Source organism: Geospiza fortis, unplaced genomic scaffold (assembly GCF_000277835.1).
Source record: "Geospiza fortis unplaced genomic scaffold, GeoFor_1.0 scaffold636, whole genome shotgun sequence".
NCBI classification, from domain to species: Eukaryota; Metazoa; Chordata; class Aves; order Passeriformes; family Thraupidae; genus Geospiza; species Geospiza fortis.
The window spans coordinates 300,852-308,189 of record NW_005054435.1 but is presented as its reverse complement, the minus strand read 5'-3'; the positions used below and the strand labels follow the sequence as shown (position 1 = coordinate 308,189).

The 7,338-nt window shown below is 38.9% G+C and overlaps 1 protein-coding gene across 4 annotated transcripts in view; it reads left to right on the top strand.

Moving 5' to 3' along the window:
- The window catches only part of PDE5A (phosphodiesterase 5A), a 105,543-nt gene that overhangs the window by 28,706 nt on the left and 69,499 nt on the right, over positions 1-7,338 (top strand). For 3 of the 4 annotated variants that reach the window (XM_031061977.1, XM_031061979.1, XM_031061978.1), the window contains exon 3: positions 3,196-3,299. The gene's annotated coding sequence lies outside the window, so the exon portion shown is untranslated. Of the gene's footprint in view, positions 1-3,195; positions 3,300-7,338 lie in introns of those variants that run through there. The other variant, XM_031061982.1, reaches the window with a different exon arrangement.

Here is a 7,338-nt window from a genome sequence, read left to right as displayed (position 1 = left end):
CCTGCTGAAAACGTGGCAATTTTTTTGGCAAAAAGCATAAGCCAAAGCCAGTGCGGAAAGGATCTCCAGCATGGATCCACTAAAAGAGTGCACTGCATCTCTGCAAGTGACGGCAGCAGTGAAACATTATAAACATCCTTCCTCCTGATCCAACGTTGCTCCAAATGAATTGAGATTGTACATGAGGTATATGATACTCATGGTAAAAGCTCAGAATCGTTATTGTATATTTTTCAAAACCCATGAATAACTTATCAGCTGCTAAATTGATGGCTTCTGTGCCTAAATTACACTCTATACCTCTTTTGGTACAATTAATACCAGTGGTCATGGTAGTTCCAGAGGAATGGAAAAGCTGTGGAACAGCAGCTCTGGCAGAAACAGACACAGCAATAAGGTCACAATGTATGCAAGGAGCAGCCAGCACTGGGCTTGCTGCACAGTAAAAAGCAGAAAGAGTTTCCATAGGAAATGGAAAAACTCCCAAAGAAATATCTGCTAGCAGAGAGCAGAGAAGGTCAGCCAGGGCCTCTAAGATCCCTATTTATAAGAGCCTACCCCTGAGTCCTCATTTGTGAAGGTGGCTGTTTTTAATAGGAATGACAGACAAAGGTCTAGTCATATCACACAAAGAGATTTGTATACACAAAAGCATCTTCTGTGCTTCCTTTTCTTTTTCCCAGAAAGTTTGGAGTTGTGAGCTATGCAAGATGGATGAATGAGGACATGGTCTTGTCTTTGGAGTTTACACTGTTCAGATTAAACTGAGGATATTTTCCAAAAGCATGTGTTATGTATTTAAGAAGAGAAGTTCACTGTGGGGTGATAGAGATCAACATTTTTTTTCCCTGGAAGAAGCTTTGTTTAGTTTCCATTAAGTAATGAGCTGCTAAAGGATTTGCTGCTACAAGAATCTGAAAAAAAGACACCTTAAACACACTACAGCAAAGTATTGTCCTGTGGGACAATTCCATGGTACAAATTGGTGCCAGGAGGCATTCCATCACCAAAATATCAACTAGAAATAGCTAAACACTGAAAATTTGTTCCAGAAACATTCTTGAGAAAATTGTTTTCCTGAAATACATAATCATGCTTATTTTTTTACATTCCAGTGTTTTTACTGGTTTGGTAGTCTTGACAGGAGGTATGAATCACAGACTCACAAGCAGACAGCGTTTTGCATTCTTTTTTGTGGAAAATTTGGGCCCTAATGTTTTTTGCAAGATAGACCAAGGGAAGATGCAACATGAAGATTATTTATTTGAGTTTCATTTACATAAAAATGAGAAAATTGGGTACTTCTGTGGTTAGAATTGTAATGAAAGTTGTGTCAAAAATATGTTCTTTATTCTTTACTTAGCAATGTAGTAATTTATTCTATAGAAACAATTATTTTGACTGGAATACTCTATGAAGTGTGCATGACTGAGAAGAGGGGGGCGGTGGAGTCAGCTGAATTTAATTCTGAGGAATTGTTGGTCAATATGCTACCCAGCCTTTATACTACAGAACGTTTCTCTTTGTTGCAAAAAGATAACCAATGCCAGCCCATACAAATTTTTTCTGAGTGCTCAGTATTCACAATTGAGTATCTGAGTTGTTTGTTCAACTTAGTTCCTTGATATTGTTTCCTCTTCCTGACCGGATAGCCTTCCAGACTAAATTTATTTGAAATATACTCCATCTCATGAAACTAATCTCAATTTTAAGTCCGACAGTCACTTTCTGCAAACATATTGTCACAATAAGCAAACAAAAATGAGTGCAAGCATTTGCTGGGAAAAGGATGAATATTTTCCTGTAATGCTGTTGCATTGCTCCAATCATCTGGTCTCCCGTAAAATATACCAGCAGTAAAAAAGTGATAAACAATTGGCCAACATTTATCCACTTATTTAGAAACAGTTTCTTGGTGAAGATTTGTGATTAAGACTGTGCATGTGTCCTCAGCTGTAAGGCAGGATATGTATTTTATCCAGCCACACAAGAAGATCTCATCTTTAGTTCCTATTTGTGGAAGTAAATTGGGCATGATGCCAAGCCCCAGCTCCTTGCACACGCACTGCTCTCTGAAACCAGCTCTGTGAGGAGCTCACAGCACTGGGCTGCGGCTTACAGGAATCCTGTAGGGCTATAACAGCAAGCACAAGAACCAGTCTCAACCACCAAAACTCCACATGGGCTTACCTACAATTCTGTTTGCTCCAGCCTTGCTGAAATCCTCAGATTTCAGCTCAAACTGCAGTGAGCTACAGGCTGACAAAATAAATCTGGCTGGCTTCAGGTTTGTGTTTCACTGGAATAGCTTGGCCCTCAAGACACTCCTAGGGAAGACATCAGGTTTCAGGGCTCCATGCTGACAGCCTAGCCTTCCACACTGGAACAGTTTTCAAGCAGTTTGAACAAAAACTTTGCAAAAATAATCTAGATTAAAAGAGCTCTTCCTTGCCAGGGTGTCACAAGAAGTGTGGTAACAGACCCAGTTCACTTGTGCTGGAAGTGCAGAGCTCACCAGCTCAGCTTGTGACACCTGTGTAATGGGAACAGTGCTGCCAATTTACCCATTTGCACAAGGATTTTCCTGGGTGAACACTAATAGATCAAGTTCCACACAAATTTAGTTCGGGTCACTCAGTATCACTCCAAAATCTCTCTGCAGGACAGAAAAACAAGCAGTACTTGTAAAAGGGCCATGAGTATTTGTACAAAGTCTGGGACTCCTTCACCTCTTGGCTGTTCTAAGGGCTTGCCAACTTGTAGGACTAAACCTGATATTCATATAGGAGACAACCTGGAGCTGAGATCTCTGTTCCTGCTTTGAACTGGGGTATACAACTCCATCCTCCAGCGACAAAGTTTCAACATCTGTCAAAAAAGGTCTGAAAGTACTAATTTTCCCTAAAGGAGAATTACAAAGTGAATTAGTTAACTCTTAGAAAGGGTTTAGGGTTTCAGGAAAATAAGTACCAAGGAAATGCAGGGTGCTGTGATCCCTTTCTAATGGAATATTTTATCCTCCAAAAGTGGCAATTTCCTTACAAGTCAAACTTTGTTCCAGTGTTATTCCACGATATCCTTAAAAACTGACACCATAGGTTTTTCCTTGCATTTCTTACTTCAGCCAGACAATCCTCCACCCCTTCTGCTTTGAAAATAATTGAGTACAGTAATGGTTCTGCTTCCACCCTACAGAACACTTGGAGTTTTGCACTTCACACTTGGGCTCCTGCTGTATAGGAAGTTCTAATGGTGACAGTAATGAAAGGAAACAGCCCTTCCGAGTTGTGAACTCCTAGGTGAGTTGCCTTTGTTTTCCAGAGTCAAAGCATGGTATGAATGTTCTAAATTAAGAATCAAAGCATTCCATATCTCTGAGTACATGCATAAATTAAAAGTAGGACTTTATAAAATACTTCAAGACCTTAAACAACAGGTGGACACCACAGCCCATTCCACAGTTTTGGACTGGTCCATTACCATTCTATATACAGTTGGGCATGTATCTGATAAACACCCCTACATAACTGCACTTTTTTTTAAAAAATAAGCACTTTACATGTTAAAACAAAGATGTAAGCAGCAGGGAGCAAATCAAAACACCAAATGCAAACACTCGTAAATTTCCACAACTTCGAGATCTTAAAAGAATTTGCATTCTGGATCCAAGCAGTCTCATACTGACCTTAAATTTACTGGATGGCTGGAGACTTCAGAGTGGATGAAATCCAGTCAGCAAATGTTCCAAGTTTCTAAAACTCAAATACTTACCTGAATTTGAAGTATATAATGAATTTGTCTTCATACAGTAGAGACAATTTAAGTTGCATTTGGTACCCAACCATAAATTATGCAAATTTTAAAAATAAGTACCTCCAGCATTCAGAACAAAAGAACATTTCTTGGTATCTCAATTCTATATGTTTAAGAAGAAACTAACCAATATAAATTATATTATTTTAAATGTGTGCTTTCAAAGGTTCCCCTGTTTACTGCATATTAAGATTTTTTTTTCAAAATTGTATTATTGAGAAATAAAGCAGAAAGTAAAACTATGAATCTTAGATATTTAGCATTCATTTGTGTTATGTCTGTAATACTGTCTCATATCATAGCAAGTTAGGAAAAAGGATGTCCAGTGGGAGTGCAGAGCTGAACAGTTATGTTCCTTATCAAATGGGAGCATGTATCAAATGGATGTTCCACTGGGGTCTGTCCCAGTGCTGGTCAGTGCTTTCACTCCTTACCCAAAGGTCACATCACAGAACAGGCTTGTTTGACCTAGAGACAAATGAAGTCTGGTACATTGCCAGTACTTTGCAGGTCAAGAATAAGATTCCACATAATTGTGGCAAACTGGAGATACAAAGGGAAAACTTTGTACCTTTTTTGACTTCTGCCAGTGTTATCACCATGCTCAGGAATAATAACCTGCACAGAGAGAAAATGTGGAATAGCTGAGGAGGGAGAAATTCAGATAGAAAAGAGCATAGAAATGACAGCTGAGCAGACAGTATGGGAGTTAACAACGTCATGCTGCTGCCAACACAGAGTGTCATTCTGGAATGTGGAGAGCAGACAAGTTTGCAGAGGAACCCTTTTGCTAGAGCAGCACTGATAAGGCTTTAGCTGGGTTGTTGTGGCTATGTCAGGGACCACACTTCAGGGAGTCCATGGACTGGTCAGACACAGTCCCAAACACAGCAATAAAAATGATGAAGTGATCTATAAATTATGAATTAGGGTAAAATATTGGAAAAGGGGGATATTTAGCCAAACAGACTGAGGAAAGCCTTGATAACAGTGTCTCACACATGTAGAAGGAAAGAAGAAGCTATTTTATGTGTCTGCAGAAGTAACAAGACAAAATTCAAGAAATACTCAGGTTACATCATCAGAACATTTTGTAATGAAAGGGCCATGAACAGCAGGAAAATTTGACTGAGGTTTTGTGCATCTCTACTGAAGATTTCAAGGCAGGCTGACAAATGTCTGCCAGGAAGCACCCAAAAGTTTCTGCTTTTGCCTTGTATCAGGTGATTTCTTATTCTTTCCAGCCCTACAACCCTGTGGTTCTGTTTGCTCCTTATCCTGTTTAATTCAAAGCACTAAAAGCTCTGACACACACCACACTATGAAATACATTTGATTTCAATGAGCCCAGAATACATTTCTGCTTATCCACCTTCTACTTTTACTTTCTGCTGAAGGCAAAAGACAAATTATTATTGTTCTCATTCACCCAACTGTTTTAGTGAAATGTCAGTTTCTCAGTGATGATCTAGAAACTGAAAGGCTCAAGCCTGTGGGATGTCCTGTGGGATTGTGGTCCTAACTCAGATAGAAAATGAAGGTTAAGAAGAAGCAAACACATACGTGATGTTTCAGGAAGTGTGTCAGTGTCTGGCAGCTTGCTCAGAAGGCTCATTATCTTGTATGGAGAGACTGAGCTGTACGTGTTTCATTCAGGCAGAAAGACAACAGAAAATTAAATCCTGAACACTGCCATAAATATCTCCAAAACATTGTTTGTTGTTTAATTTACAATTTCAGATGACTGGTACAGCTCAGACTGAAAGGACAGAAATGATGCAAATAACCACAAGAACCAAGAAATGCCAACAATGGAATTAATCTTTCTGTGGAGATTTTCTGAAAGCTTCATAGAAAAGTTGGATTGTAGGAAAATATGTACTTTTTTTTTTAACCAGGCTGAGTTTTATATCAAATGTTGATCCACGGCTCATTTGGAGCTATTATAGGGATTAGGAGAAAGGCATAAACTGTAATTACAAGACAAACCATGCCAAGCCAACATGGGCATTGTTCAGGAAGCCATGCCAAACGACATCCCAAGCACACAATGTGGAGAGAGGATTTGCCAACAATTTTAATTTGTGAGAAATTGTCTCAGTATTTTGTTTCACTTTGATAGTAACATGTTTTTAAAAAATGTCAGCCAGTTACACAGGGGCTGGCTGCAGTCCAGGGGTGAAACTGTGATGAAGAGGGCCATTAGTGAAAAATGCCAAGCTCTGAGTTTCATGTCATTAATATTTATGACACAGTGTGAAGAATCTTATTTAAATGCCACTCTGTGTGTGGGTTGGGGTGAAGGAAAAGAGGGATGCTAGGGAAGGAGAGTTACAGTATTTATGCTAAAGTGTGCAGGCATCTTGACAAGGAGCAAAGCCCTTGACAGACATTGGGTAGCAATAATTAGTCTAATGTTTGGATAGTTACACTTTAACTGACCTCTGATTTTAATGGCATAAAATTCTAAAAATGACTGCTCTGTCAAGCTGCCAAGTAAAATGCATTTAGATGGGTATTTGGAAACCAAATATCATTTTTAACCATCACTTATTATTTTGGGCAAATCACCTGAAGTGGACTGAACTTGAAATATTTATTTCATGCCAGCCTGCTCGTCCTGAAATTCTGTTGTGATTTCAGGCAGACAACATGATTTGTTCAGTACAGCACTGTAACTCCTACCAGTGCCTGCTGAAGTCCTGGTTCCAAAGAAGACATGTTACAAAGTGACAAATTCTTCCCTTTGCAGAGAGTGGGATAGAAACTGTGCTGCCAGGGAGTGCTGCTCTAGACCCTTCCTGGGTCACAGGAGGTGGTGAGGCCCTTTCACACCCAGAACTTCCATAAGCAATGGGGTTTGTGCACTTAATAGATTCAGATTCAGAATCTGGGTTTCTCCACAGTGAAACTCTGTCCTGTTTGTGTGACTGTCCTGGGGTGACAATGCTCTGTGCTTTGTCACATGGCTGCAGTGAGCCCCTCTCATGTTTTTATAAAGCTCACATGAGATTTAAATGAACTATGTAGCGACTCCTCGTTTTTAATGCAAATTGTCTCCTCCTCTTGACATAAATAGTCTGTTTTATATCCTAACTTAATTCCTACAAACTGCTGTGTTTTTTCAACTTATGTTGTTATGTCAAGAAATAAATGAAGTGAACTGTACACATCATATTTTTCACACAAGTGTCTGGCATGTGTATTGCTTACATAAAAATACAGCATTGTTTGAGAAAGAGAAAATTTAGAGGGAACTGGTATAAGAGATCAATTTTTTTAAAAGCAGCAATTCCTTGGCGATTAATTTTTTTTCAAATTACAGTATTCATAGACTAAAAAGAAAACCATCAAGTGAAATAAAAGTTACAATTTTATACAAAGGAACACTGCTATTTGTAGCACTAAAATATAAAATGAAATGCTATTGGAATTAACTGCTGAAAATTTATTTTAATATGTGCTAACAGAAACTTGGTTGTGCACTCTGTTACCCAGGAAATGTATCAGCTTTGAAGTCACTAT